We start from the raw sequence: 11,803 nt of genomic DNA, 5'->3' as shown, positions 1-11,803 counted from the left end.
AAGTAAATGTAAATCTCCACCTACGGAGATTTCCGTTTACAGTTTCGATGTTTTGTGCTTTCGGTGTACTCGTGTCGAGAAAATCGTATTCGATATTCTCGGACTTCGAGCACATAAAGTAGACCCCAGTCTCACATGTATATAACTTCTCTGTACAGCAGGACCCACTGTTGATACATTTTTTTTTAACACTAGCAACTTTACAACACATTTTGATTTTCAAATGCCACATAGTTCTAATACATTTGTAACATAAGCATCTGTACAAATCAGTTTGATATTCAAATGCCATACAGTTCTAATACATTTGTAAAACACAAGCATGCTGTATAAATCATTTTGATATTCAAAGGACATACCATTCTTTACAGAACTCCAGCTGGCTATGCTGGCACTAGCCCATTTAATCACATGTACCTTTAAATTTTGTATTTCTATCAGCAATTACTTACAACTCTCAAGATAAATTGCTTGCACCTTTAGACAGCTTGTAAGACTACTTGCTTACAAAAAATTTGTTTATGTTTATAGCGTAATCCAAGAATATTGTTCCAGACATTCACCCTTGTAAAAAGTCAAAATATCTTAAGTCTGCATGTAATATAATGTAATCAGTGCACAATTACACCTGCCCCAGCAGAATAAGATCACAGCACATCAACATTAAACTTGCTTTTGTCAAGCCTTTCTACTCTTGTTATACTGTAAACCCTACATTTCTCACAACTAAAAAATAAGTTATCTATTTTTTTATCTTTAACACATACAACAGTCACTGTGAAAAGGCTACCACCACATTTAAAATGCCTGTGACTACACACTACAAGGAAATGCTTTACTATATTTTACATGTAGTTTATATTATGAAATGTTTTATACAAATAAAAATAAAAACTATTTTACTTACAGTTACCTTTTTCCCTTTTAATATCCTTCTAAACATTAATGATAAAATGGGGTATATGCTTTGCAGTCCATCCACAAGTTTAACAAAGTAAAAAAAGTCCAGTCTTTCTCAGCATCTTTTTCTTACAAAGCCATATTTCACAAATGTGATTGAAGCTTTATAGTCTCCCATTTATTCACTAATTTCAGTGTTGCTAGTCTTCTTCCTGTCATCTCCATCTCATATCACCAGACTCTGGTTCAAGACCAAGGTATTCCAGATTCTTTTAGTAAACTGCTATGATTTTTTTCTGTCTCTCAAGCATTTTCCTTTGGAACATTGGCAAAGGTTTCACTGGCAAAGTCTCTCTATGAGCTGTATTGTCTGAGGATTGAGAAGCAAAGTCCCCTTCTGCTTACTGGCTCACTTTTTATTGGATAAACTTTTCTATTTCCTCCTTAGCATATTCTGCATCCAAATATTTCATTAATCCTTCAGGAAAAGATATTCTGAAGACAGCTGGAAACAGCTTGAATCTCACACCTTCCTCTCAATAATCCCAGATTGCTTTGATAAATTTGCTTCTGTTCTGTCTGGTGTATAGTAAATAATTGTTTTCCACAAGCACTCCACTGTGTCCAGCTTTTAACGCTTTTCCCTTCTTCCACAGTTTTATCAGGCTGAACTCTTTCTGCTGGTACTTGCTTACTAGCCAGTAACTGAATTTTACTCAAGTTGAAAATATCACTGGCTCTTATTTCTCAGTTCCTTTTTTTCACACTGGTAGAGCTAAAATTAAGCTATTGATTAGGTGCAGCCATCTTAACATGAGACTGGTATTTTGAGCTCAGAAGTATAGCAAGGGTAGGGCAAAGGGAGTAGCTGCCCTGGCTGTTAGGGGCTTGATCGGGAGGTCCTGTGTCTGTTTCTATACTGGCATTTCTGAATGCCGGTACAGAAATGCACTTCATTGCTTTTTGCTCTTCACTTTAAGAGCTGAGGGTGCAGAGGTAGGAAATTGTTCTGGCATGGGGACTGGTGCTAAGCGAGCCAGCTATGGTCCTGCTTGAGCATCTCTGCTGTCTGGTATATCAGCTTCATATATATTATATTATATTTATAGAACATACCTGTGAGTACACTTTTTTTATTATTTTGCTGCCCAGTGGTTAGAATGTTAAAAAATTCAGTAGCGTTGAAGATTAAAAGAATGGAAATGTGAGATGAAATGTGCGTGCATATCAGAGGAGAGGGAAGCAGAGGAAGGGGATGGATATATGTAACCTGTAAAACCTTTTCTTTCTTTCTGGTTCTGCCTTGGTAGAGTTACGAATAGGCAGTCCTTTTTTTTTTTACTGAAAAGAGTGACTGTTGCAGTGTAATTACAGTGCATTATTCGTCATGTTAAGGAAAAGTTACTTATTTAGCAGTATTGGTTATTGTAGCCTTTGTAGTATTCATTTATAAGAATATAAGCTGTCTTCTTCTCACTGCAATCTGTAGGCAGTCACTGTTTATTTATTTTTATTATCTTATGTCTTCCAGATAAATAGACATTCCTGTGAAAGTCAGAATATATGATAAAAAAGTCAGTGACACTGACATTTGCAGTGGCTTAGTCATATTCTTGGAAGGGGAAAGTATTTTGTAAACTAAGTAAGCCCATTTTAGGGGTGACCCAAGAGCAACATCTGGTTAAGTGATTTCCTTAGAGTCACCTTAAACCTCTGTGCCGAACTGCCAGACTATTTACTTTCAAAATGTGGGTTTTAGAGAGAGAAGTCTGGCACATTTTTTTAATTAAAATAATTATAAGAAAAGTAAATGAACTTTGTTTTGTTCAGAATCTAATTTTTGTGTATTTTTTTCTTTGCACAATATAACAGTAGCAATCCAAAGAAATTGCATCATCTGATGCAGTGAAATGGGTGTATTAAACCTAAATGTACCATGCCATTATAAGATCTAATTTGTATGGTACTGTATAGCAGATTATGTGCGACAGTGACCTGGTTCATCATTGCAAGCTCTGTGGCATAAAGGGTTCAAGTCCTCACTACACCACAGTGTGACTTGAGTTCAAGTAACAGTTCAGTTGCCTGTAGGAGATGGCCAGAGAGCATGTACGGGAGCAGCCATTGGTGGCTTGCCCATCCTGGGGGGGCCATCTCTGGCTCACCACAGTGGTGATAAATAGTGGTAGTACTAGGTGTTACTTATTGGAATTCAATCCAGATGAGTCTATGAAGTCGTGGTGCTTAGAACCAGTGAAGTCAAGGGAAATCCAGAGTATGACGGCATGCTTCCCCTTGCAGGGCTGCAGTAGCAGTCTTGTAGGACCTGCTGAGAAGGGAACTTCCAATGGGAGGAGGGTAGGATGCCTCACAGGGCCAGCAAGCTGACCTGCTTGCTATCACTCGAGTCTTGCAAGGTTAATGGAAGGACCAGTTGAGATTCTTAGGAGAGAACAAATAGGCTTTACGACAGTCATCCAGCTCGGCCCAGAAATGGCTAGAGCTTATGTTCCCAGAATGAATGGGCTTGTTGGATGTCAGTAGTAGAGCCATCAGTCAAAGTCCTAGGTGGATACAAGAAGAAAAAAAAGATGAGGCCAGAGCAGAGATTTTTTAGGACATGTGTACACAGTCCCTGAAGTGTGTAACTTAAACCCAAGAATTGTGATTATGGTACAAAAAACATTTACTGAGCTGCTTATAAACAGTGTACTACAGGACAGCAGCAGACCCTCAGCCATTAATTAGTTTAAACAGCCTTGTTTTACAGCTGTTTTTATTACAGATCACATTTTCTGTGATCAAGTTAAGGTAAAGGCATAACAGTCATATTTAGAGAAGAAGGTGTGTGTCACCAGTAAGCATATGAGGGTGGGGTAGATGTGTCAGCTGTTAGTTTAAAGACACATTGTTTTGAATAAAGTTGAATAGGTTATTATGCATTGCTGTTTACAACCATTAGAGCAAAGCAGTTGTGGGAGTTTGACTAAGTATATTTCCTTACAGCTTTCTGCATTATCCTTTAAACATTTCAATTGGGATATGCTTAAATATGACAGAAACAAAAATCTGTTGAACTTTGTTACCCAATATTGTTATAAAATGTTTTCCCTGGCCTTTTGAATAGGCTAGTGTTATAGATCTGATTTTTATTAAATTACATCTGCAAGCAAATAGATCCTGAAAATTACAATAAACATCCTTCAGTTGTATGTCAGAAATAGTTCATTTCTTACAGTTTTGACTAAGTTATACATTACGTGATCCCTCGGTAACATGGATATATATTGTTAGACTGATATCCCATATAATTGTTTGGATTTATTAATAAATGTTACTAATATAAAATCTGTTGCCATCCTCTTTAGTTCTAAAAGGAAAAGATTACATGATTGACATTAAGTATATCATCATTTTTTAATGTCCTAATAGTATGTCAAAGAATAATGTGATGCCTGTTACTAGTACAGTACACTGACTGTATGCTAGGGCATGTTTGTTTTGGGAACGTTATTCTGAAAAGTATAGCCTGATACCACAGGAAGTTGTTTTTCTAGAGTTTAGGCTTCTGACTTCTGTATAATTGTGTCATTCAACATATGCAAAGACTGGCTTTGATAAAATAATATTTTTTCTTAAAAAAAACTGCAGTGCTAAGCATGAAAAGTTTTTGGATAAATGATCACGTGACACTCTACAGGTAAAATAAAATCAGCAGCATCTTTTTGTTCAGCCTTTTGGCAATGCAGGACCACTAAACACTATTGTTTCAAGTATAATTTTAGTTTTATGTAAAGAATCATTAATCTTGGACAAGATGACTTGTTTGTTCAGACTTGCTTTTCATGTCTCCACATTTACACTTACTGCCAGTCACAGTGTGAATACAGTCCATCTCAGATGTAGTACATCATTTACATAAATGGTATACCCTTTTGTATTTTATATGTCAATAAATGATAAGAACCCTTTCAACAGCAGCAGGGCTAAGAGCTGTAGTGCTCTTGTTTACCTATGGCCAGTATTTAAGCTCGACTACCTTAAAATTGCAAGCTACCTAATGTCCTCAGGCTTATTTTTGCTGCTGTTTGCTTTGACAAATGGAGAACTCATCCTTAGCTCACTTGGCCATATTTAAGCCAGCGCACATTTTTGATTGAAAGTCAACTGGTTTTATGTGTTAATGTGGAGAAAATCAGTTTTACTTTATGATTCAGTAAAGCTAATCACACAGAGCATTAAAATTCTTGCCTTAAAATGTACTTACACTTGTACAGGTTTATATATAAATATATATTTTTTCAAATAATGTTTAGTAGAACTGAAAATCTCATTCTGCAGAGATTCAATGCATAATTTCCTATATGTACTGTATATGTAACTTATTCTTCAATGTTTAAATTTTTGCTATAATACACAGAACTGCTGTTAAAATGAATAAAGTAATACATTTTACATTGATGTGAACATTTTTTCTTCAAAGAATAATTAAAGTCTTTATCATTTCTATAACACTGTTACAAATTTAATAGATGGCTGAAGGTTTTCTTATAAAAGTATGTTATTGCTTCATTATCTGGAGTGCTGTACCTGAGTCATTAATGTGTTTCTCTGTATTGTGAACTGTGTTATTTGTTATTTGGAGTTGTGATCTGAAGCCCCTGCCAAATGTAGCTGTGAACACAGCTATGCAGAATGTAATGTGACATTTTTGCAAATTACTGACTTATTTGCACACTGACTGGAGCATATGCAGAAGTAACACTTGGGAACCTCTGACAAAGCAGTGTTTAAAACCTTGCACTTAACATAGTGGCCACTTTCCTAAATTATTTGTGCCTTTTTCCATCCCAGTTGTGAGTTCCAGTATTTCTCAACATTTTGTTAGCCAAATAAAGCTGTGCCCTTTCATCACAATCTCTGTGCTATTTTTAGTAGGTTCTAAAGCCAGGTATATTGAACCTATTAGGCCTATCAGCATCAAGCCTTACATCACTCAGCATGAAAAGGGTGTTGTAGTATCAGTGATGTCTATGTTACAGCCATCAATTTGCCTATTGAATTGCAGTCAGCTGCTGTTATCATAGATAGCACTGCCCCAGCTAGATTCGGTGTGCGCTGCATAACATTCCGTCACAAGGGCTCCACATGGCTGGGTTTCACCCTAGGCTCCTGTGCATGTAAGGGCCTTACACATAGGACTTAGGTATGTTGAGTGAACTGTTTCTAAGTAAAGTCCAATTTATCATTTGTTGGCTATGGTTCTTCTTGCACTTGGTCACAAATTCAAGGGGTGGAGCAAAAAAAGCTAACCGTCTGAATTAGGAATTAGATAAAATGGTCAGAAGTGCATTCTAATTATATAAACTGTGAGTATTTGAGCAAGGGCTGTGAACTTTCATATGCGAGTGAAAGAATAGAGAGCCTTTTAAGTAGCATATATGACTAGAAATGGGGGAGGCCATGAGAAGTGTACTGCAAGGTATTGGATTATAAAGATAAACAGTAATTACAATGTTACTGCACATAAAAGAAGCATTGGTTCTGTTGTGGTTAGTTTTTCCTATTTTCATTATATTTAATGACAAAAGAGTACAGCATGTGTGAGGAGGTGGTATTTAGTGGCACAAATTTTGTGATACATCATAGAGCTTGTTTGTATTTCTGAGCAACTCTCAACAGCAAAGATCCCTGCCATCAAAATGTGATGAATAGTTAGCATAAATGGGGTTTAAATCCCACCAGTGCCAGCCATATATGTGAGGAACAGTAGAATGCACTGCCAGCAAATATGAAGTCAAAATCCCAGCTGGCAGCAGAGGGATGATCTTACAAGTAGTTCACTGATACCTATCAAGTTAAATAGAATAAAGAAAGTGCTCACAACTCAATGCAATAATCAGTTCAGAAGTTGCACCCTGATTCTAAGACCAAAATATGAATATACACTGCTGTCCTGGGTATGAAGTTTCAACATCCACCCCACAGATTAGACCACACAGGCCACATTTTGAGATGAGTCTTTGACCTAGTACCCCTGCCCACTTTCTTACCAGTCTCTCTCTAAACTACAGTATATTCCAGTGTGTATTACCCATTGAAACTGCCTTTCACATATATTTTTTTCACATGTATACACACAATTCCCAGGAAAGGTTGGTAAAATTATCCAAGTCCCCACAGGTTTCTTCATGAAATGCTAGTATTGCCACTACCCCAGAATGGCCAAGGACCACCAGTTACCTGCTGCTATTAGTTAAGTGAAATTTGAAATTATACTCATTGATATTTTTCACTGGTAGCAGGCCCTTACAAACTAAGGCAAGTGAAGACTGGGACATCAGCCTGTTACAGTGGTAAATGATATCCTTCATTTCAGATAATAACCAGCAGCAATAAATACATTGTTAAAAAAAGAAGAGCAATAAAAGCTTAAAGCAAATAAATAAACTTTACTTGAACAATAAGACATTCTAAGGGGATCCAGTATCTGTCAACCTGGGATGAAATGATTGACAGACAATCGTTTGCCAGAGACGGTCTTCCATCTGTCATCCCTGGGATATCGGCTACTGGCTAAGGCTGTTGTCATCCCCATAGTGCCTTTTTAGGCAGTGTCTCAAGGACAAAATGCCCAAAGTAAAAACTCCATCTAAAAACAACCTCCAGGTTATGCTGCTAAATGCTAGGAGTCTTAACATAAAATTGCACTCATTGGAAGCAGTCCTCACCTTGGAAAATGCAGACATTTGTGCAGTCATAACCTGGTTCAAGGCTGAGGAGAGCACCCCAGCCATACCAAGTTGCACCTCTTTCCACATGTTCAGACCAAAAACTGAAGGACGAAAACTAATGGAGGCAGTGTATCAATATTCATTAAAGATAAATATACATGTCCAGATTGGATATACAGTATGATTCCCTGGAGATACTTCAGGTGCAATTAACTGTTGGTAGGACACCTATTCAACTCATTTCCAGCTACAGGACCCCCTCCATGAATCAGGACACCTAGTCTGCCTATTTGGATCTACTTGAGTCTATCAAGATACATCCGAACACTATGGTTTTGGGCAATTTTAACTACCTGTCTATTGACTGGGTAAATTACTTGTGCTCAAACTTACTTGCCCAAAGGTTCCTCAACATAGTTAACTCCAATACCCTGGACCAGCTGGTTGACACCCCCACAAGGGGTTCCAACATCCTGGATCTGGTGCCTACCAATATGGGGGACTACTGTACCACCCCCACTGTGAGGTCTTCCCTGGTGAGATCTGATGACAAAGTAGTCTCATTTGAAGTAACTATCACCCCCCCCCCCCAGCAGCAACTAAACTAAAAAACTTCTGCAAAGCAGATTATAATTTCTTACAGGATGGTATAAATAACTTCACTCCGTCTCCCCCCCCCAGATGGAACTGGCAACTATGCCACGTTTGTCACCAATGCTTTATACAAACACCTGTATAACTGCTGTACCTGATAGGACCAAAACAAGTTCCTCAAGGAAGAGCAAACCTGCCTGGTGGACAACTGCCATTAACATGCTTTACAATAAAAGGAAGAAATTGCTGTCTAAGAGTAAGAGGAAGCAAGTCCTAAACTGGAAGCACTCCCTCCTCAGCTTAAACAAGCAAGTTTGCTTTGTCAGGGGGAGGTTAAATCTGGTGGACTTTGAGAAAGTCACCAAAGCGATACACAAGGGGAAGATGGTGCATACTGCCTACCTTGACCTGGCCAAAGCCTTCAACACTATTCCCCACTCAGACATAATAGATAAACTCTCTTAACTAGGCATCAATCCATATGTTACCAGATAGGTAGCAAACTGGCTCACTGATAGAACCCACCTAAGCAAAATAGGGGAAACCACCTCAAGCAGTAGACCTGCAATGAGTGGCGTACCCCAGGGATCGGTCCTGGGGCCTCAGTTATTTGGGATATACTTCTCTGAGGTGCAGGCCAAAATTAGTGGGCTATGGCTGACCAGGTTTGCAGATGACTGCAAGCTGGGTGTGGTCATCAGTTCCCCCAAGTGATGTGGACGTCCTCCAAGAGGGTCCCACCCAAACAAATGACTGGTGCCAGAAACATGGTCTCAAGCTGAATGCCAAAAAATGCATCATCCCCTTTGGGGAGTTTGACCTCCCCACATAATATCACATTAATAACAATGTCCTAAGTAAGCAATCAGTAGTGAGAGATTTGTGCACCTAGGTTGATAGCAACCTGACTTTTGACCACCATGTTGCTTCTGTTGTATGGAAAGCATTCTACATGACCCACCGCATAAGTAAGGGTATCTCATCCAGGGACGAAGAGGTCATAACATCCCTGTATTTTTCCCTTATAAGGCCAGTTATTGAGTACAACGCCCCCTTTGGGCATGTACCTTGCAAAGCACATGCAGCAGCTGGAGAGATCACAGAGGTTCCTCACCAGGAGAATCCAGGGCCTCAAACATCTACCCTACACAGATAGGCTAAAAGCCCTGTCCCTCTACTCAGTTTCATACAGACTCCTCAGAGGTGACCTCTGTCTGGCATACAAAGCAATCTCAGACCTTGCTTTGATGGGACTCCTGCATATCCACAAGTCAAGCTCCACTCGAGTAACCCATATGCGTGACCTCAACCTGGTCTATGATATCAATAGAACTTGGCGGGACAGATTTGTGTCCCAGAGACTCCTCCACCTGTGGAATAGACTCCCTCTCCACGTCAAGTAAGAGTACCTCATTATCCATTTTTAAGCACAACCTGGATAACTGGATGAGAAACAGAAAATACACCACTGAGATTCTACCTGTGCCCCTGTTGGACAGGGGCATTGGGTGCTGACTTGTCTAAACATGGGCTAAACTCTTGGCTAGGCTTATAAGGGCCTCAGGGCCAATAGCCTAGTAACTTCTTATGATCCTTCTTGTGAAATCTTCCAAAGTAAATTATGAATCCAAATTAGCTTCCTCAACTAACGACAACCATAAGGCATTCTTTAGTTACAAATAAAACAGCAACAATAAGAGCCTACAGCAGTGCCAAAGTTCACCACAAGTAAAAAAAATACACACTGCTGCACCACGGACTGTCACAGATGTAGTTTTATTCCTACACAAATAAAATACTTGGATTGAGCGCTTTCTTCCCTCCAACAGGGGCTTCATCAGAATCAATTATTAAAAACCTTATTAACCTTTATATACTCCCCTCCTTAATTAATTAGTAACTGACATCATCCCTTAAATGAATTTTTTAAAAAGAAAACTACACACACTAACCCATGAATACTATCAAATACACACATAAAACATAACATAGTCACTCTAATTCATTATCATTATAAAAATATATTTTTTTAAATTTTGTTAAGATTTGTTATAAGAAGACAATGTTTTATGTCCATTAAAAGAATGAAAAATTAAAAATAAATGAATGTTAAAACCTTTTCCTAAAATAATAAATGATTTATTTAGCTGATGCAGCCTTCCTATTCAGTATTGGCTTAATATATATCATTTTATTTAATCCTAGAATTTGACTGGCCTAGTTTATTCTTTTAGGAAAAGGTTTTAACATTCATTTCTTTTTAATTTTTCATTCTTTTAATGGACATAAAACATTGTCTTCTTATAACAAATGTTAATATATTTTTTTTAAAATACGTTTTTATAATGATAATGAATTAGAGTGACTATGTTATGTTTTATGTGTGTATTTGATAGTATTCACAGGTTATTGTGTGTAGTTTTCTTTTTAAAAAATTAATTTAAGGGATGATGTCAGTTACTAATTAATTAAGGAGGGGAGTATATAAAGGTTAATGAGGTTTTTAATTGATTCTGATAAAGTCCCTGTTGGAGGGAAGAAATCGCTCAGTCCGAGTATTTTATTTGTAAAGGAATAAAATCACATCTGTGACAATCCATGGTGCAGCAGTGTGTGTTTTATTACTTGTGGTATTCTTTAGTTACATCCGTAACCTAAAAGGAAAGGCCCAGATTTGTGCAGAACTGGTAGTTAATGATACCACATATACTGAGCTTGTGGCCATAGCTAACTTGCTGACTGACAGGTTCTGTGAATACTTCACTCCCCTGTCCCTGCCACACATACCCCATGACATCGTTACCACCTGTCCCCTACCTTGTATCTCTAAAGAGCAGGTCTTAAATGTGCTCTCTAAGGCCAAAAACACAGCATCTATGGGACCTGATAACATCAAAGGCTGTGTCCTACATGGGCTCCATCAAGAATTAGCAACACCAGTGGGTACTCTTTTCAGTCATAGTCTAAGCACCGGCTTCATCCTAGCTGAATGGAAAATAGCCACCATTATTTCCTTGCACAAAGGTGGTGCTTCCACTGACCTTGGGAACTATAGACCTATTAGCCTGATTAGCTTTATCTGCAAGGCCATGGAGCAAATCATCATGGACATTATCAACAAAGATATAGGTAATCTCCAAACACTTGACCCTACTCAGTTTGGATTTGTCATAGGAATATTATGTCAATCAGAACACCTCATTGGGCCTCTTCAAATGCAGTCTGGATGATTGGATGGGAAACCATAAATTCACCCCAGGGGTTCCATCTGTGTCCCTCTTGGATAGGGGCAATAGGTGCTGATCATGGAAATAAGGGTAGAACTTGGCTAGGGTTGTAAGAGCCTTAGGGGCATTAGCCTAGTAACTTCCTATGATCCTATGAAGACAACAGTGCAATTACACAATAAATATGAATATAAATGAAAAAGTGCATATGGAAGAATAAAGGAAACATTCAGGTGAACACATGGGAATATTTAAAAGAAAACAACAGTAGCTACATATACTGTCTCTGGTATAGAGAGGACTGAACCCTTTAGTGTTTCTAGAAGACAATGAGTAGAAATCTCAGAT

Source organism: Protopterus annectens, chromosome 4.part0 (assembly GCF_019279795.1).
Source record: "Protopterus annectens isolate FY-2018-M chromosome 4.part0, PAN1.0, whole genome shotgun sequence".
Lineage (NCBI taxonomy): Eukaryota > Metazoa > Chordata > Ceratodontiformes > Protopteridae > Protopterus > Protopterus annectens.
Note: the sequence above shows the minus strand (reverse complement) of the source record.